Source organism: Neomonachus schauinslandi, chromosome 12 (genome assembly GCF_002201575.2).
Source record: "Neomonachus schauinslandi chromosome 12, ASM220157v2, whole genome shotgun sequence".
Lineage (NCBI taxonomy): Eukaryota > Metazoa > Chordata > Mammalia > Carnivora > Phocidae > Neomonachus > Neomonachus schauinslandi.
In genome coordinates, this window is record NC_058414.1 from 40,552,864 (window position 1) to 40,574,437 (window position 21,574).

Here is a 21,574-nt window from a genome sequence, read left to right on the forward strand (position 1 = left end):
TTGGTCCTCAGTGTGTTGAGGTGAGGGTCACTGTGTCTCTCTGAGCTTTGCCGCAGTTCAGAAGGCCAGTGTCATCCCCTACCGATGCCTCCAACATGCCTGGAGCCTGGCTTCCGGTGGCCGCCTAAAGAGATGGTCACTTCCCCTCTCCTCGCCTTAGGAAATGAACCAAAAACAACAGGGGTGGCCAGAGATCATTGGACGTCCGGTTTCCCCACAGCCCGCGCTGCTTCTCCTGGCGTGATAGCTGCCTTGCTCGACGAGGGTGATCCTATTCTTGGCTTGGTCTGCACCCCTGACAGCCAGGTTCTGTACAACTACATTTTGAGAGTCCTGACGTCTTCTGGAGAAAAAGGAGTTAAGCTTCCAAAAATGTATAAATTTTATATGTTAATTTAGGGGAAACCCTTATTGTCTAGTGAATCAGACATCTGGATCTGAATCTCAGCTCTGTGACTTCCCAGCTGGGACTTTGGTGAGTTAATTAACCTCTCTGGGCTTCAGTTTTCCTCAGCTCTGAAAGGAAGATGATGACATGGTCTCAGTAGGGCTGCCATGATGTTTATATCTGAGAATTTATGTAAAATATGCAGCCCAGCCCTGGGCCCAGGATGGGTGCTCCCTCAACAGCAATTTCTGCTGAGGTTTCTGCCCATGCTCACCACCAGTTCTTAAATTTGCCTTTTGTTTTGTCCGTGACTTAATCTCTGGAGCAAATAATCTTAGTCATGTTGGAGGATCAAAAGCCTGGAGGAAAACTACCACCATGGTATAAGTGAAAGACAAAACCAGTAGGAAATACTCAGTATTATTTGATTTATTTAACCTATCACAATTTCTTTTTTTTTTTGATGACACACCAGTGGTTGTACTATTATTTTAATGTGTGCACTGAGATTTATACAGTTTTAGTTACCCTTATATTTTCATCTAACAGAAGATGATTGTTTTTGCTTTGTTTATCTGCAAGTTTTTGCTAAATTGGTCTCCTTGAAGCTTGGCATATTATCTTTTTATGTGTAGTAATATGAGGAAGAGTGCGGAATGTGGTCAGGTCGCATAATTTTAGAGTAGCCAAATTTTATGATAAAATGCAGAAGCACCATAATATAAGGTTGATATATTCGCTTCTTTTGGGTTTTTTGTATTTTTTTTTTTTAGATCCTCAAATTTATTCAGTTTGGGTTTTTTAACAGATTTGGTGATACACGTGCTCTCTCAAAATAAAAAAATAAAAATAAATAAAAAAAGGAAAATATTCAGGATTAGTTCAAAAGAAGTGAATAGCTCGCTATTTTTAGAGAGAGAGAGAGAGAGAGCATGTGTGTGCATGTGTGTGCAGGTACAGAGGGGCAGAGGGAGAGGGAGAGAATCTCTCGATCTCATGACCCTGAGGTCATGACCTGAGCTGAAATGAAGAGTCGGATGCTTAACTGACTGAGCCACCCAGGCTCCCCTTTCTTTTTCTTGAAATCTGTTTCTTTGGTTTTGCCCCTCATCTCTTCTGTGTGGTCTCAATAAGCATCTATAGATTTGACTTACAGAACTTATCTTGAGGTTTAATTTAGGTTTTCTTTACTGAGTGGTGCTTCATGCTTGGTAGGAGGCTAAATCCCCTGAATACTTCTCATGGTTAATTGGACCAAATCATTTCCTGCATATTATCTGTGGTGAATTATAGTAAAAGATCCCAGTGAGACACAGTCCACCCTAGTGGCCAGGGGCTTGGCCTCTGAAGCTCAAAGCTCCTTAGACCGGAGTTCAGATCTGGTGTATATAATATTAATTAGCTGTTGGTCTTTGGGCAGGTCACTTACTATATGCCTCAGGTTCCCCATTTGTAAAATGGAATAATAATGCTTAATTTATCAGATTGTTGTAAAGGTTAAATGAGATGGTACTTATCAGAGGCTTAGCCCAGCACATGTATACACTAAGTCTTCAATAAACATTAGCCATTATTATGTAATGGAAGATACAGTGTTATTAAGACATTGTCTTACTAATCACCTTAAACCAAGCAACAACATAACCCAGTTTTTCATGTTATCAATTGCAAAAATGTATTCTAAAGCCAAGCTAATAGAAAAAAGTCATTTTCATATATATAGGATAATTATTCTGAATTAATAAGAGGGTCTGTAGACTATTAAACAGTAGGTAGCTATTGAAAGAATTAATCCATTTTCTTAAAGATGTTCAACATATGACCAAGGCCTAGAGTAGGCATTGGAAGGATGTAGTATACTTCATGAAATTTTTCCAGTATGGGATCTGACTCACTGAACTTGAAAATGAAACAAACAAAACAGAAGCTTGTTCTCCCTGTGCCCATGGTGCCAAAAAATAAATCACTGCTGTATTCATCAAGTCATAAAATTTAAATCATCTCTATTTGAGTTGGATAGCTCAGGGTAGTATTTGACGCTAACCACTGGCTCAAGCAGGATCTGGTGATATTTAATGAACTATTGTTCAAGGTCAATTGACACTAGGTTGTTGCCTCAGTATTAAAGTATTGCAAAATGATATGGATGTAAAGAAAACTCATTAAGCAATGGCTATAAATGAACTTTATTTGTTCTTCTAACCAGATGTATTACCGTTTATGCTTGTGTTTATGCTTCATGCTGTGCATTAAGAAAATCTTCTTGCTTTAGCTTTACCAATAATTTGCTCTTTTTCTGAGCTCTTGGGGCTGTGGCTACCTAGCAACAACACATGTAGGCATTTCTTTATGTGCTTCTCCTGCTTTTGTATTTTCTATCGGCCAGAACCCCTAGCCTGTATCCTCTCTGGAAGGCTGCTGACGCTCAAAAGAGGCACTACCTTTACCCGGGACAGTAAAGTGCCAGTGTTCTTTGTTGTTTTATTGTTGTTGTTGGGTTTCTTTTACATCTGCCATGTTCAGTTGCCTTGACATGGCTGCATTTGGAATTAGCTGGTAGCTTGAGAATGTGGAGCCATTGGCTTCAGGGTCAGTGTTCCCAGGTGAGAGAGAGTTCCCAGGTGAGACAGAGAATGGGCAAGGGAAATAAAAAGGAGGGGCTAGGGAATGAAATCCTGTTGTTTGGATTCCTAGAGGAGCTGGCAGAAATTTTAGGAGAAAGGGTAAGAAACTATTTTTACTTTTCAGCACCACTATTCGGGCATAAGATCGGAAGTTATATGAGTTATAAACTTTTAAAGTATTTCAGATGTTGCTTAATTATTACATAAGTACACCCTAAGTGGCTTAGGTTATGTACTTTTAAACTAGGAAATTAGCCTAGTTTGCTGAAATATCAGACTTTTCCTTGGACAGACCGCAGATGAGTCCATATACATACTTAGTTATGACCTGCAGTAGCAGGCATTGGAGGTCTGACCATGCAGTTAGTCTCTGCCTCATTCTCATCATTTTGTTGGGCCTCTGTGAAATGCACCCCGTATTGGTCAGTTGCTGTAACTTCAGGGGAGATTTGGCATTTTCCCCCATTCCTCACACCTGCCCTTTTCACGTCGTGCTCAACAAAATAAAACAGTCCTTTGTAGCAGGCATGATAACTCCACCAGTGTTTCTTTGAAGTGATTATTTACTCTTGTGTAGTATGGTTTAACTTCAGTACTTGTGCTGTCTAAAAATGGTCAGAAATACTTGCAAAACTTAGGTTCTTCAAGGCCCGTTTTTTCTCAAGGAAGCTGACAGGTGTTTTTTTTTTTTTTAAAGATTTTATTTATTTATTTACTTGAGAGAGAGAGAGAGAGAGAAACAGCATGAGAGGGGATAGGGTCAGAGGGAGAAGCAGGCTCTCCGCTGAGCCGGGAGCCCGATGTGGGACTCGATCCCAGGACTCCGGGATCATGACCTGAGCCGAAGGCAGTCGCCTAACCAACTGAGCCACCCAGGCGCCCTGACAGGTGTTTCTAATGACACTGCAAGTTGAGCAAAAAGCTTTAGAAACGCTGGATATTTATATCAGGGTCAAAAGCAGTTAGTATTTCTTGATATATATGTGTAAAAAATGGAACCTGAGTTTGTACGACTCAAGGTATTTCATGATCATCTGCAAAATTAGAGGATTTTCAAATGGCCACTTGGGGATGATGATAAATTCATGAAGAGTAGAAGAACTGACCCAGCTTGCCAATTGATTGGTTAGAGAAACTTATAAAGTTGTTCAGCTTCTATGTATTTGTCTGTACAAAGGGGAAGCATAGGAAGGTTAGCCAGGATTTGGCTGAAGAGAAATCTGAGTAAGCTTTGCAGTTCCTGTGTCAATGGGGAAAATAGGAACGCAGCTTAAATAAGTTAAGACTGTTAAGCATCTAATTACTATGTGGTGAGCACCTTTGTTTCCCATAATAGGAGCATAATTGTTAAAAGTTCCTGAAATCCTGGAATTACCACTACTTTCAAGACATGAGTCAAATTTGAAATTCGGAACAGCAGGCTAAAACTTTCAATTGAAAACTGGTCAGTCGCAAATTTTAAAATGAAGCAAAAGAATTCCATCATTTGGTCAAAACCTACATCTATATATATATTTTTTCATCCACCTCAAAGAATGTTTTGTGAGAATCCGTGACTACCCTTTGTGCCACCTGTCGCCTACAAGTATCACCTAAATCCTGTAAACTGTTGTACATTTAGCTTTCCACCACTTCTTATAAGATTGATGTTTTCTACCCACAGCTTAAAATAATACTTGGTTCATCCTCAGTTGTTTCAAATTTTAAGTTGGTATTGCCTTTGCTGTAGAAATCTGAAATTCTAGAATTTTGAAACTTGGAGAACAAGTTCAAGTAGGACATACCTTTCATAACTTCATAACACTCTCTGCTCTTATAATTTGCCTTTGGCATTACCCTTTCCATCCTGAAGATTCATAGCCCTTTTTATAGTTTATTACCTATAGCAATCAATAGATTCTGTAACCATTTTCATTCCTTTGGACTCTATCCAGTGCCCATTTATGTCTTGACATGTAGCTATGAGAATTAAAGACCGTTTGAGAGCAGAAATAAGTTTTAAGTCTTCCTCAGCCAGTACTGAAATCAGGAATTCACTGTTTCTCTGAGTCCTTGTTAAGCCCTGACTTTTAGGCATGACTTTCTTTTTTTTCCCTGCACTCCATTCATTTGATGGAAACATTAATTAAGTTAATAGCATGGCAGCGTCTCGCACTGCCACTGTGAGTCCCTGAGCAGTAGTGCACATTACATTAACTTCTTCAGGTTATAAAGCCCCCATTTTGCACGGTGAAGCAGTAATTTCAGGGAATAGTGCTTAATGAAGTTTCCCCAGGTGTTTAATTTATTACGAGAACTTTGAATTCCTCTAAGTGCAAGAAAAAAAAATAAAGAAGTAGTTTTTTTAAACAAGAATTTTAATATAGTGAATTAAAACAATTAGAATGATAGTTGAGGTTCTCTACGCTTATTAAGCCAAGGTTAAATTGAATAAACCTGACACCATTGGCTTGCTGAAAAGCATTTGTGAACTTTTCCATTAACTACAATTAATATGATAAGGACGGAGCAAAACCTGCATTTCTTCTTCCTCTAAAAATGGGACTATTAAGTATAAGGCTTTAAATCAACTTACTAAAAATTCAGTACATTTGTAAAATGACAAAATAAAGTCATTTTTCTGCTCCTAAATAAAATATTTTAGTTTTTTGATGTAGTAAAACTAATCGGTTTATAATTAGAGTTTTGTTGAAGAAATTTTTCTTACTGACTGCCTCTTAAAACTTACCATAGTGGGCGCCTGGGTGGCTCAGTTGGTTAAGCGACTGCCTTTGGCTCAGGTCATGATCCTGGAGTCCCGGGATCGAGTGCCGCATCGGGCTCCCTGCTCGGCGGGGAATCTGCTTCTCCCTCAGACCCTCCCCCCTCTCATGTGCTCTCTTTCTCATTCTCTCTCTCTCTCAAATAAATAAATAAAATCTTAAAAAAAAAAAAAAACTTACCATAGTGATAAAATTGTTGTTGAATAGTTACTGAGTCACCTCCATTGTATAGCACAGGACCTGGTACATAATAGGTGCTCAGCAAACGTTTGTTGACATGTTGAAGATTTACATGGAATGGCCTCTTTCTGTGTAACATTTACTTTTTTTTTTAAGATTGATTTATTTGAGAGCGAGAGAGTGTGTGTGTGTGCACGAGCGGGAGAGGGAGAGGGAAAGAGAATCCCAAGCAGACTCTGCACTGAGCACAGAGACTGACACAGGGCTCAATCCAAGTACCCTGAGATCATGACCTGAGCCGAAGCTAAGAGTTGGACGCTTAACTGAACTACACCATCCAGGTGCCCCTAACATTTACTTTTTATAAAAATCAACAGTTTTTTACTACATTGTAATTATTATCTAGGTTCTACTTCTATTTAATTATCTTTCTAAAATTTTTTTATTAGATTTAATTTAAATGTAAACATTTGTACTAGGAAAACATACTAAAATATACTCATGTTTGAACTCTTTCCCCTTTTTAAGTTATTGAAATATAGTTGACGTACAATGTTATATTAGTTTCAGATGTACAACAGTGATTTGGCAATTCTGTGGATTACTCAGTGCTCACCACAATAACTGTAGTCACCATCTGTCATGGTACAACATTATTACAATGTTATTGACTATATTCCCTGTGCTGTACTTTTCATCTCCATGGTTTATTTATTTTATAACTGGAAATTTATACCTCTTAATCCCCCACACCTATTTCACCCATCCTCCCTGCTCACCACCCCTCTGGTAACCACCAGTTCTCTCTTTTAAGCATCTGTTTTGTTTGTTTGTTTTGTTTTTTAGATTCCACGTGTAAGTGAAATCATATGACATTGGTCTTTCTCTGTCTGACTTATTTCACTTAGCATAATACCACCTGGGCCCATCCATGTTGTTACAAATGGCAAGATTTCATTCTTTTTTATGGCTGAGTAATATTCCATGGTGTATATATACCACATCTTCTTTATCCATTCATCTTATCGATGGACACTTGGCTTGCTTCCATATCTTGGCTATTGTGAATGCTTTCCCTTTTAAACATATGTTTTTATATCTGGAAAGATAAAAAGGAAATTGTTACAATGGTTGCTTTCAGGGCCTGGGAGTGGGGTATTGGTGGAGAAGGGGACTCGTCACCAATTAATTCGGCAGATATTTTTTTTTTAAGATTTTATTTATTTGACAGAGAGAGAGAGAGACTATGAGAGTGGGAACACAAGCAGGGGGAGTGGGAGAGGGAGAAGCAGGCTTCTCACAGAGCAGAGAGCCTGATGTGGAGCTTGATCCCAGGACCCTGAGATCATGACCTGAGGCAGACGCTTAACGACTGAGCCACCCAGGAGCCCCTCGGCAGATATTTATAAAGCACCCATTAGATGCCAGATGCTATGCAAAGTGTTGGCTATGTTGGGGGGACCAAGACATAGTCCCTGTGTTTATGAATTTTAGAACCTAGTAGAAGAACCAGGCATTCACACACACACATATATATACACACACATATATATTTATTACAAACAGTAATGAGAGATATGAAAGAAAGAAAAGGATGCTATGAGACAGAATTTGCAAGAGGAAACTCATTTAAGTGTGTGTGGGGGGTGTTGTTTAGGGAGGCCTCTTCAGAGAAATGATATTTGAGTTGAACTGGAAGAATGAATCAGAATGAGCTAGGCAAGAGGTAAAAGAAAGAATTCCAGGTAGAGGGACCAGCATGTGCAAAAGCCCAGAGACAGTGAGGATTTTGGCTTCCTGGAAGAACTGAATGAAAGAAGACGAGTAACGCTGAAGTACAGGGAGGGAAGCAAAGAGCTGGAGTGAAGATGGAGAACACGTCAGAGCATACAAGACTTGGGAGTTTGAGTTTTGTTCTAAAGTACAAGAGGAAATCATTGGAAGTTTTTTAAGCAGAGTAATAATAGTATCTGGTTTCTTTGTTTTAAAGACTTCACTGGCTGTTGGAGGGGAGAATGGATAGGAAGCGGTCTAAAGCAATAATTAATAGTCCAGGTGAGAGATGGTGGTGACTTGGGCTAGGATAGTGACCAGGTTTAGTATGTTTTAGGGGAGTTGGTGATGGATTAAATATGGGGACAAAGAGGTACCCTGGAATGAATCTCTGTGTCTGCTGGTATGAGCCACAGGGTGGAGGATACAGAAGTCTAGAGAAGGAGCAGGTTTAGGAGGAAGATCGAGTTCAGTTTTTGGACAAAGTAACTTTTACGTAGTAGTGGAGTTTTATAGCAGAGGTTTGGGCTTATAGTGTAAATTTGGGGATTACTAGAATGCACATGGTATTTACATCTTTGTGAATGGATGTGATTACATAGAGAGGGCATGTTGAGAAAGAGCCAGGGACCCAGCCCTGGGGAACTCTAAAACAGAGCTTGAGTAGTGTGGGAGAAGCTCATGAGAGACTGAGAAAGAACAGCGGGAGTCAAGAGGAATATTGAGGAGAATGGCTGTTAGGAAAGCTAAGATCAGAAGTGTTTCAATATGAATTAGGCCCACCTGTTTGTATTACTTACATAACTTGTGTGTGTATACATACATACATTTTTTTCCTAGAAAATACCTTTTATTTATTGCTAATCAAAAAACAAACCACAGTATAACTAAAAATGAAGTTAACCGATGAGATGATCTTGGGTGGACTATCTTTTAGACTTTTTCTTAATGTACAATTATAAAAGACATGTTCAAACACCTGTACAAAATACACACAGAGTGGGGAATATACAACATGCAGAATCCAAGCAGAAGGACTTTTCACAAAACCTGCATCCTATTTTCCATGTATTCTCATTAAGTTGTCTCTGCTGTCTAGATTCATAGAACTTTTAAGACACATAAATGTGAAGGTTGAATTTAATTTCGTTTTGATTCTTTCCATGTTTGTTCTCCTGTGCCAAAACTTGGCAAAGTAAGGATTGCCATGCCTAAGTGCTTTATTTCTCCTTATCTGCGTAATATAGCTGAACCAATCAGACTGCAGGAATGTGGTATTCCCTGAGCCCTTTTGTAGTTGTAATAGCTGATGCTACTGAATTATCTTGCTAAATGATAGGCTTGTTTGCTACTGGAAGGAAGACTGGTCTAATGGAGAGAGCATGGACTTGGATCCAGTCCCAGCTCTAATTCTTACTCCTGCAAATTTGCACAAGCTACTTAATCTCTTCATCCGCCTGTGTGAAATGCCTATTCATAATGAATACCTACCTCACAAAATTTTTGTGAGGATTTATTTAATAAAGCTAAGTATGTAAAATGCTTAAGAAAATATCTTTAACAAAGCGTACCCTTAATAAATGCATTGCTTTTTTTTAAGGATTTTATTTATTTATTTGACAGAGAGAGACATAGCGAGAGAGGGAACACAGGTAGGGGGAGTAGGAGAGGGAGAAGCAGGCTTCCCCGCTGAGCAAGGAGCCCAATGCAGGGTTCGATCCCAGGACCCCGGGATCATGACCTGAACTGAAGGCAGACGCTTAAGGATTGAGCCACCCAGGTGCCCCAAATGTATTGCTTTTTAAAAGATTTCATAAAAAATATAGTTTCTGGTATCTCTCAGCCCTTGCATTTAATGTCTATCAGTAATTATTTTTGTCGTTTAAGAAGATTACATTTTTGTCACAGAAGCTGAGATTTCACTACACATGATATTGTTTACAAGTTTATTTTCCATTAAGGCATAATTTATGTCCGTGTTCATTGCTCTGCGTCTCAAGGTGCCTTTTCCAAGTCACAGCTTCTTAGAAGGATTAATTCTGTTAATTCATGCACTTAAAACTTATAACCCAAATTTTCAGATAAAGTGATTTTCAAGATTGTCAATTGAAAAGCAAATATATATATGAATAATCACAGATGTGAAATTCTGTGTTCACTTATCTAAAGGAAGCTTGATTGATGAGAAAGTTACTATTTGACATTTACATTTTTCTGGCTTCTGATATTAATGCTTTACTTTGTCTAAAATGGCACTATGGTGGAATATTGACTCCTCTTTCTGTCCTAATAGACTTGCTGAAAACTAAGCCCATCGAAGTGCTATACATTCAAATATAATCATGTTGAGGTAATGATTCTCCGTATATTAGGGAAGACTTGTAGAGAAATATTTATTTTAAAACACATAGGTTTTATACTTATGCATTAGGTTGTTTTTGCTTGGTCTGTGTGTGTATATGTGCATTTACATTCCTGCTGCAACCTGAAAGAGGTACTATATATTTAAATATTTTTAGTTCATTCACATCAGTGTGCATTTCTGGTTAAGTATCTGTCTAGAATTGGTTCAGAAGCAACATAATCAGATTTGGTTTGGCAAGTCAAAATGAAGTGTATACAAATGCACATTCTTAGAAATAAGTTGCTCTAAAATCAAAGCAGGAGAGTAAATGTAGTGTGAAATGGTACACAAAATCCAGCCACAGCATAATTAGCAAAGGATAGTAGAAATGCCATTTGTTAAAACTTGAATTGTAACAGTCAGTTAATTTTCTCACAACAGGAAATAGAAAAGCAGTTAAACATCATCAGTCAAAAAGAGTATCAAGGCAGGTTAAAGAACCACAAATATAAAGTATATAAATTAAAAAATCGAAAACAGAATGTTCAGTAGTATTTGATCTTGAGAAATCTTACAGATTTTTTGTTGTTATACTGATTGGTTTATTTCAATAAATTTTTCAAAATCATGTTAATACTTTCCCCCTATATATGTATGGGCATATAAAATCTTTTAGATTTGGGATTTTCCTACTTTGGACAAAGTGAATCTACTAGAGAAAGGATATACTAATAATTAAAGCTGGGAAGGTAAGTCAACTTTTTTCCATTCTGCACTGGTTTAAAAAAATTTTTTTATTGGGGCAAAATATACATAACTATTCTAAGTGTAGAATTTAGTGGCATTAATTACATTGACAATGATGTGATATCATCACCACTGTCTGTTTCCCAAACTTCTTCATCACCCCAAACAGATATATTTTTAAAATCTTTATTGAAATATAATTCACCTGCCACCTGCCATATCATTAACTTCAAGTGTACAATTCAGTGGCTTTTAATATAATCACAGAGGTGTGCAACCATCACTACAGTCACTTCTAGAACATTTTCATCACCCCCAAAAGAAACTCTGTACCCTTCAGCAGTCAGGCTCCATTTCTCCCCAATTTTCTGCCTCTATAGATTTGCCTAATCTGGACATTTCGTATCAATGAAATGATATAACATCTGATTTTTTGTAACTGGCTTCTTTTACTTTTATCTTTTCAAGGCTCATCCACATTGGAACATTTGTCATTATGCCATTCCTTTTTATTGCTGAATACTGTTCCATTCTATGGTTATACTGTATTTTGTTTATCTCTTCATTAGTTGATCAAGATTTGGTTTGTTTCTACTTTTTGGCTATTATGAATAATGTTGCTATGAAATTTGCATACAGGTTTTCTGTAGACATGTTTTCATTCCTTTTGGGTATATGCTTAGGAGTGGAATTGCAGAATCAGATGGTAATTCTATGTTTAACCATTTGAGGAATTGCTGGAATGTTTTTGCAAAGGAACTGGCCCATTTTACCGTAACAGTGTAGGGGGGGGGTTCCAGTTTCTCCACATCCTGGCGAATTCTAATTGTTACTGCCTGTTTTTTTGATTCTTCTCGTCCTCCTAGTGGATGTGAAGTGGCATCCACTGTGATTTTGATTTCCATTTACTTGATGGCTAATGATGGGGAACATCTTTTCAGGTGCTTATTGGTCATTGGTATGTTTTCATTGGACAAATGTCTACTCAGATCTTTTGCTCATTTTTAAGTTAGGTATTTGCTTTTTTAATTATTGAGTTGTAGAAGTTCTTTATATATTCTAGATACAAGCTTCTTATCAAATATATGATTTACAGTTTTTTTTTCCTATCGCATAGGAATTGTCTCTTTTGAGATTTGACTGTTTCTTCTCTTGGGTTTCTAATTACACTGTGACTTTATTGGGAGAAATTCTGAACTCTTTATGGGATGGCATATCAGTGACCAGTTTGAGAAAGGTTACTTCCAGTTCTCTGTGCCCACGAAGTCCATTTCCTAACCCTGCAATCTGAACTGTAGTGTTCATTCAGGAGACATTTATTTTGGTCCTTGCTAACATGCTAGACCCTGGGACCAGCTTCAGAGAGTAGGCGATGGAACTCTTTTCTCGATAAGCTTACAGTCTAGTGGGCAGGTCTGAAAAAGTTATGTTGTCAGGAAAAGCACTGCATTGTTACAAACCAGGGAGAGTTTATTGTATTAGATTTATGGTATAAACTTGCAAGTAGTGGAAGGAGACTTGAGTATCACTGAGTATATTTTACTTCATGGTGTGTAAAAACTAGTCTAGTGTAGTGCTTCCAACAAGTGGTCTGTCTCCCACACTGTCCACTGTCCCTCATCAGGGCTCTCTGCTCCGTCTCTCTGGGCTCTGGAAGCTTATCATGTTGGGCCATTATTTTTGTCATTGCCTCAGTGGTTTCTTCTCTCCGTTTACCCAAGTCTTATCTGATTTCCAAGGCCTATCTGAAGGTACCTCATGATGGTGTCTTGCTGATCACGGATGATCTTTTCTTCCCCCAATTAGTGTGGTGCTTTTGAACCATCATTGTGTCTTAACCAGTAGTCCCATATTTGCTTCCTTGTTGTCCTAGCTTACATGTACCATTTCCTTCTTCGGGACACTCCCCATGGGGCCAAATGGAAGAAACATGATAAAAACAAGAGTTTCTGCTCTAAGTCTGCAAAATCACTTGGAAAAGCGATGGAGGGAAACAAAGTCTGGGGAAAAATCAAATAGCAGTGGGTTAGCAGATGCTGAGTTGATACACGTAATTAAACAAGCTGTTATGTTGAGTTAATGGTAACGAAAATATACAAATTCAGATCTAGTTTAGGCTATTTAGCATGTTTCTCCCTCCCACCCCCATATTTTTCATGGGATCCGCACTTTTAGTAGACTAACTTGGAACTCTCATATGTTTAAAGTTTTCCATTTCACACATGTTGTCTAAATATGTGCCCGTAGTTTTTGCTTTAGCTACCGGCCTAATAAAAGCCTCTTGTGAATGCTTATCACCTTGTAAAGTAGTTACCAGAGCTACAGTAAAATTTGCCTGCAAGTGAAAAGGCTTTGACTTCCCTAGAGGGAGAATAAAAAACATCTGAGACAAACAGCAGCGACTGAAATTATCTGGTGTAGAAAGTGGCAGAATGCCAACCAAATGCTCTGCCCCTAAAATGTTCTAAACTTCTATCTCAACTCACTAAAAAGGCCACCTTGTTTAAAGAACTTCAAACACAAACTTGGAAATGTCTCATTATTTTGGTACAATTTACACAAACAATCCCCCTTTTTATTGCTATCTTCAGGTATTAAAGCCCTAAGAGTTAAAAAAATTTTTTTAAATGTTTCTATTTCTTTTTAAAAATGGTGTGTGTGTGTGTGTGTGTGTGTGTGTAAATTGTTACCGAAAGTTATTGCCATGTTTATGTCAGATACTTCAATATATCTAATTAGAACTGATGTTGATTGTTAAGTAGGCCAAGTGGCCTTCGAGGGTGTGGTGAGAAATAGTAACGAGAAACCTTCATTAGCTATCAGGATGAGGACTCTTTTTTTTCTTTTAATTAATAGAGATGGAACGGGTTGATAAATCCTGCTGTTGTTTTGGAGTTGCCATGGAAGAATAGACCATGTTATGTAGAGATATTTCCATGTCTGTCCTGGGGCAGCTCTAGCCTTGTTTTGCTCAGAAGTATTGGTATTTTTTTTTTGAAGTTTTTTACAAAGTTCGCTCAACTTTTGCTTTATAATTCTTTAAATTCTTAAACCCAGAGAGTCTTAGTCCTAGAAAACCCAATTATAGTTAAGTGCTTTATTTCCTGAATAATCACTATTATTTTTCCTACTATTATTATCACTCCATTTGTTGAGTACTGTCCTACAGAACATTTCCTAGATGCTACTTTATTTTGATTCCTTCAGAAATCCCCAGAGTAAGGCAGGGCAAACGCTTTTACATTGGTTTAGGGATGAGGGAAGCTGAGTTTCAGACATACCAAGTGACTTGGTAGAGGTCACAGGTAACAGAAGATAATTTTCTCTCTACTCCTCTGCAGTGCCACTCAGAAAGCTTCAGATCTTAGGGGCACCTGGCTGGCTCAGTTGGTAGACCATGCTCTTGACCTTGGGGGTGTGAGTTCAAGCCTCACGTTGGGTGCAGAGATTACTTAAAAATAAAATCTTAAAAAAAAAAAAACAAAGAACACTTCAAATTAGGTTATTGTGATACTTCACAGTTATGAAATACATTTTTGCCAAGAAATAATAAACCTTTTCATCAAAACTGCCAGGAAGGCTGCCGTAGTAGTAACTCAAAGCAGAGATGGAAGTTTTGGGTCCTTTCTTCTCTGTCACTGAGCCCACTCGGTCAAGGTTTTGGGAAATGGGAAGTCTTCATTGTTGTTTGCTGAATTACCGTTTCTCTATATAACTGAAAATTCGGCCTTCGTTATTTTCAATTTAACAGATAGTTTTCCTTAAAGGAAGAGGAGATTTGCTTGTGTTCTTGGAAGAAAGTATAGTAATTAAATCTAAACCATTAAAATATTAGAGAACATGAGAAATGCTGTCTCTGGGCCAAAAAATAAGGAAAATAAGGTGTAATCACCTAACAGAGTATATGTTTTATTGTATGCATTATGTTTTCTTCTATATATAAATTAAATATTTGTTTTGTTATATACTTATGTAATAAAGTTATATGATAATTCCTTAAACCAAAGTCTTTTCCATGGATTAGAACATATTGTAAATTCAGTACCTATCCATAAATATTTAGAGAAACTTTATGGAACCAGCAATGACATTTTTTTTTTAAGGTTTTATTTATTTGTTTGACAGAGAGACCGCAAGAGAGGGAACACAAGCAGGGGGACTAGTAGAGGGAGAAGCAGGCTTCCCGTGGAGCAGGGAGCCCGATGCGGGTCTCGATCCCAGGACCTTGGGATCATGACCTGAGCCGAAGGCAGACGCTTAACGACTGAGCCACCTGGGCGCCCCCAGCAATGACATTTTGAAATTGCTGCTACAAAACTAGATGACCAGTCCTGGAATTGGAATATAAATTAGTCAATCAATCTTGTTAGAGCTCCCAGAATTTTTTTTTTTTTTTTTTTTGGATTGGAGCCGGTAAGGTGAGCTTTATCTTTGCCTTGGATTTCTATTTACAGCAAATTATCCAACATTGTGCTGTGGTGGTACATTGAAAATACAATCATAATGCTGATTCACCCATTTACCAAATTTTATATAATAGCTGTTGCCTTTTTGTACCTGTCTAAATGCTGTAGATCCTGTTTTCTCTTGAGAATAGTAGTACATTTTAATATATAAATTTAATTTTTTTCTATTTTTAGAAAAAATGGAGCGAAATATATTTTTCACAATAGTACTTTGGGATTTAGCTCTGTCATTCTAAGTCGGGCATGGTCATCAGTAAGTCTAGGAACCATGAAGATTCCCACGTTCCTAATGCCTCTTTTTGTCCCCTTTTATTGCTATCCTATGGACATGCCATCACACAAGATTTTCCTCTACTCTGGACTTCTCTTCGCTTAGATCCATGTGATTGCATTGATTTCTGTATTTGCTGTTTGGGTTTTTTCCCCCCTTTTTTCAGAAATTTCCCTTGCTAGTACTTTTAGAAGTTCTAACCTGTAGCCTTTCTATATTTGGTGTTGTTCTTTTACAATAGATTTGAAGAAAAATTGTATGAGGTTCCAAGGCAAATAATTATCAGTTATTTTTTTTGAAGTTAAAATGAATGCTGTAACAATTCCCAATAAATACCATGAGACTTAATGTGCTAAATTAATTTAAACAGTTTTGACACTTTTTCCTTGAAGGACTCTTTTCTGGGTTTTTATAATCTCACTTAAGTGAGGATCCAAGGTGGTTTAATTACTCTCCAGCAGCGTATGCTCTAACAGCCAACATTCCAAGTTGAAGCTATGTGTCTTCTTGGGGTTTGAACTGTTTCCACCTAATCCAAGGAAAAATATTTGAGGGACATTAGTTAATGCATTTTCCAGGAATGGGAGTGGGTAAGTATTTTTTTCATGGCTTATAGAATATTTAGCAATTTGAGCCTCTAATATTTAATTTTATAGCATTCTCGGTACTGGTGTCAAAGACTTCCTCCAGAAATAGTGAGAAATTATGTGAATTCCCTTCTTGGTATGTTTAGGAGGACAAGTCATAAATCTTCAGTCTCATATTTTTCTAAAATGAAACTGGGCACTGATATTTGCTGGGATCCAATATGCAGATATAATGAAAAGATTCATAAAGTAGTATAAAGATTTTTGAAAGTTCTCACAAAAGGTCCTATAAATTGAAACTGTGATGCAGAAAACATCTAAGATTTAATTATTCTTTTCTATGATAGTTTAAGTTCTGTTAAAACCTTAATAACATTAAGTACTAATGAAAGGACCTTATGTGTCACATTTGCATTCATAAATATCCATGAAGGATCTCTTTCACCAGTGTTATTCAATCTTAGTCCAGGACAAGGTCAGACATTGATTATGTTTGACAGTCTTAACAAAAGTGAATAGGAAAGATAGATTTTTCTTGTATTTTACTGCTAGAATGGTAAGGGGCAATGACCTCTAATATATAGTATAATATATGAAGAGGAATATTAACACAATAGAATGATAATGATCAAGTGCTGCTGTAACAATTACTATTTATTGAGCATCTGCTAGGTGCCAGGCCCCGCAACAGCTCTTTATGTTTCATATAATGTAATTTTAGCAAACATTCTTAAATTCAGACAGTATTATACCCATTTGCCCAAACATGGAAAGTGAAGTTCCAAGAAATTAAATGACGTGTCTAAAGCTTCCCAGCTAGAGGCCATTTTGCATACATTTGAACCCACTGGGCCAAGCTGCTTGTCCATGTTTGGCTACCTTGTGATCAGGGACAGAGAAGGTATTAATAATGTATAAATTAGTTATTTGGCTCAGAAATGTTTGTGCTTTTAAATTTGAATTACCTGTCTTTGGCAGTTTGGAATTTGTAACATGATGGAAGATAGTAAAACCCCACTCAAATTAGTATGAATATTTTGACTTAAGCTTCTCTGATTACTCCCCATTTCATATTACATACAGATGCCTATTTTTCTTAAAATTAACAAACGTGTGCATAGCCCTGGTGTGCGTCAAATGCTGCTTTCAGTATTCATGAAAATGAATTCATTTAATGCTCACAGCATCTCTATAGGGTAGGGATTATTTTTATCCCTGTTTTACAGATAAGATAACTGAGGCACAAAGAAGTTGCGTGACTTGCTCAAAATTACAGGTAGAAAGTGGCTAAGCCGGGATTTGAACCCAGTTTGGTTCCAGAGTTAGTGCATTTAAATGTCTGTATTTTTCAGATTTTACAGAACTTGGTGAAAGCAATAATTGTTTGAAACTTATTGCTGGACTTACAAGTGAGTGAGGGTAAATGGAAATAATAAATAATGTCAATAAGATATTTAGTAAGAAGTAATGACGCCCAGTAAGACCTTGGAATTCTCTGCATTAAAAATAGAAGATGAATTTGGAAAACAGCTTTAATTGTGTTAAAAGCCAGTTGAGACTCCTACTTTGTAGACTTGTTTGATGTTGTGCAGGCTCTTCTTTATGGATATAACTGAGCAGGATATTGTTTCCTACGTTGTACCGCGAGTTACATTACTTCCACTAATGAAGAAGTATTGAGCTCCGTGATGACTACTTCCCGCCCCACTTCTGTGTATCATGGCTTTAGCCCATATGTTATAAATGAGAGTGATTTCTTATGGACATACAGGACAAATGAGGCTTTCAGAATTGTTACGTTAAAATAGGGCTGATGTTTCCAGAGCTTTAGAGAGAGAGAGAGGCTGGATGCATCCATCAAAACAATGGATTGGTAAACTGAAACTGAAGAAGTTTCTGAAAAAGAGTTAGAAGTTTTTGATTAATTAAGATTTCAACTTGTATGCATTTCAATTTTGGCAAAAACAAAGCTTAAGCGATTCTAGCTGTGCAATGTGAGAAAGTCAGGGAATGTAAATGAGAGTTTGCTATGAGACTTTCTAGAAGTATAGTCAGCCTAAAATTGAATATTTATGTGGGGGAGGGGGTGGAGTGACAGGTGGGGAGAAACACCCAGCTTCTCTGGGGGTAGATTAAGGACCTTTGGTTTAAACTGGATCTTCTAACTACTCTGTTTACCTGTAATCAGAGGCAAGTTTAGCAGGAGCTAATTTACCGGATTTAGGTTTCAGGGCCCCTTCCTTACACCAGCCCCTTCCAAGGATTTGGGAGGGCCTCTGGCTATATATGTTCACATGGCCATATTGTTTTGCAAAATTTTAAGAATTTTAAGATACTTAAACCACAATTAGTTCAGACTGCTGTCTCTTTTCTACTCTGACCCTCCTTCCATCACATTTCCTTACATGCCGAATTGCTTTGGAGTGATCACAGGCATTGTTTTTGGATCTGGCTAGAGGGAAGTTGAGCTGGGAATAGACAACTTTAACTTCAGTCAAAAGATGCTTTGGAATGTTTCAGTCAGACAACTGAGAAATCACAGATTCCTAATTTCAACAAAGATGAAGAGTTATTTCTTTTTTCACCTTTACCTTTATTTATTGAAGAACTGAGAAAACTCAGATAATAGAACATAAAATTAAAACCATCAAGGTGAATGATAAATAGAAATTATTCTCCAAAAACTGTATTGTTCAAAAGAAAATCAGATTATCCCCAAAGCAGTAATTCATTGAGAAGAAGAGATAACTTTTGAATAGAAGTAGTAAAATGGATTGTTTGAAAGTCTAGTTAATGAGGAATGAATCCTATGAATCCCTCGGGAGAAGAGTTATGTTTCTTGCTGATTTGACCACAAAATACTAACATGGAAAAAAATAACATAAACCTTTATCATAATGTGTGTCTACAATGAGCTTTTTTAGTGAACAAGTGTCTTCAATTCAAAGAATATTTAGGGATACTCACAGCATGTGAAACTTTGAAATGCCCTGAAATTTTGCACCTTGTATATGAAAGAAACTTCATGGAAGTTTCTCCAGATTTGACAATGGTCCTAAAAATTGACCTCAGTTGTGAAGGTTAGCTTTCTTAAACATATATTTCTAAACGATTAGTTTCTATATCTTCATTAGAAGAAACACCAAATTGTTCAATTTTATGTGTGGAACATTATATTACAAAATTGTCACTTGTCAAAATGTGCATAGTCAAACATTTTAGGAAGAAAGCATTATCGAACTGTGCCAGATGATTGATTAATAAAAAGAGGATGGTATTTCTCTGGATTTGGTGATGTTTATGGTATTTTCCATTGCTTAAAATTTAACTTTTGGTCATTTTTCTTATTTCTACATGCATTTTCACTTTCTAAATGGTGTATTGATAAGTTTGTATTCTTCATCTTTAAAAGGGCTCCAGGGATGCCTGGGTGGCTCATTCGTTAAGTGTCTGCCTTTGGCTCAGGTCATGATCTTGGGGGTCCCGCATCAAGCTTTCTGCTCCGCAGGGAGCCTGCTTCTCCCTCTGCCTGCTGCTCCCCCTGCATTTTCTCTTTCCTTCCCTCTCTCTCTCTCTGACAAATAAATAAAATCTTTAAAAAATAAAAGGGCTCTACAAGTGTTCAGACTGCACACTACCTGTCTGTAGTTAATAGTTTGTAATGTGAAAAAATATTATGTGGCATACATATTCCACAGTACCTGAGGTGAGAAGTAGAAGATCCCTGTCCCACTCCCATTTCGAAGCCCAGAAGAAAACCTCGAAGAAAGGTTTAACCTTTCCTCTGTATTTTCTACAATGTTTAGATCTGTTTTGTCCAATAAAGCAGACACTAGCCACACGTGGCTGTGGAGCACTTGAAATGTGACTAAGGTACTGAATATTTAACTTAATTTAGATTGCATTTAATTTCATTAAAACTTAATTTAATGGATTTAAATTGAAATTTGAAACTAATACCAATTCATTAATTAAACATACTAATAAGTATGTTTAGGACGACTGGGTATGTTAATTTACTTCAGCCGTGAATTTTGTGAAATCTATAATATAGCACAGGTCTGCACCTTCGTGCGCATGCACGCGCACGCGTGCGTGTGTGTGTGTGATATGTATACACTTTTTTCCACAAAGGATCATACTCTGCATCTACTATTCTACATCTTAACTTTTTAGCTTAACTATATGTTTTGCACAATAACTTACAGATTTATCTCATTTATTAGCTTCATAATATTCTTTTCTATTTGTATGATCTTTTCACATAGATGCTGGAGTGATTTTTTTTAAATATGAGTGAGATCACGTCACTTCTATGTTTAAAACCCTCCCATGGCTTCAAATCTCTCTCAAAATCCCAAGTTGTTAATATGCCTCTAAGGCCTGTCTTGTTCTGTCCCTTCACTGTTCTTCTGCTCAGTTCAGAATAGCATGTGCATCTATTCATCTGTAATGTGGGGATTAAACATAGGTACTTTATGCTTTTTAAAAACTCTGTCAGAAAGGTTACCAGCAAAGCAAAGTGTCTTCATTTATCAAATGTATAGTCTTATTTAGTGTCTCACTTATTTGACCACCGGCAGCTCCTCTTAAAGCAAAGAAATCTGATTTTTCCTCACCAATAGCACTCACTGAAGTAAAATAAACCTTGTTAACCAGAGTAAAAAATGTTGCAGGCACTCTCTAATCAAGAGCACATTTGAAGGAGGAAATGGTGTTATGGCAGATAGCTGAAGTGCACTGTGTCTTAAGAATTTGGTGCTTCTTTATTGCTAGATTAAATTTCAGAATTTAGAGTCTAAATTTTCCCTTTCACATCTGGTGACACTTTTTTTAATCAGTGTGCAAAAGGAGAAAAATCTGTCTGCCTTCTCTCCATGCCTCTCACTGCAGTCCAGCCTATGCCAGGCTTAAGGAAAAGCCTTTCGTGTTGGCAGGGAAACTCCAGAATGGTTTCCAAGCCTATTAAAAGTGAAGGGAGAGTTTTGCAGAAAAATTTAAGAATTTTTTTTTTAATTGGAGTGGTACAAAATAAGCAACTTTCAAAATTAATGAAAAGTAAAAATGTGTTGGCTCCGAGTGTATGTAATGTTGGTGTTCCGGCACCATCAGTATAAGGCAGACTCCTGTGATCTATTTAAACTTAAAATTTAGGAACGTACAATTGTGGGGGATTTATGATTATTGACAGCTAAGGGGATTATGGCGCAAGGTATAGTGATAGTTATAAACACATGGACTGGCGCGCATTTATCACTGAGTAAATGTGTTGGATGAACAAGTGAATAAACAAGGAAACCATGTTGCTTTCAGTAAGTAGCGTTCATTAGAGCCTTGTGCCCTGGGAGCCAAGGACTGAAGAAATCCAGGATGAGTGAAGCAGAGAGAAAGGAATATGAAGTGATTGCAGAGAAGCGGTAAGCTCTAAAACT

At 37.3% G+C, this 21,574-nt stretch overlaps 1 protein-coding gene across 1 annotated transcript in view; it reads left to right on the plus strand.

The window, feature by feature from the left end:
• UMAD1 (UBAP1-MVB12-associated (UMA) domain containing 1) overlaps positions 1-21,574 on the plus strand; it is a 215,784-nt gene that overhangs the window by 81,100 nt on the left and 113,110 nt on the right. The window lies entirely within an intron of this gene.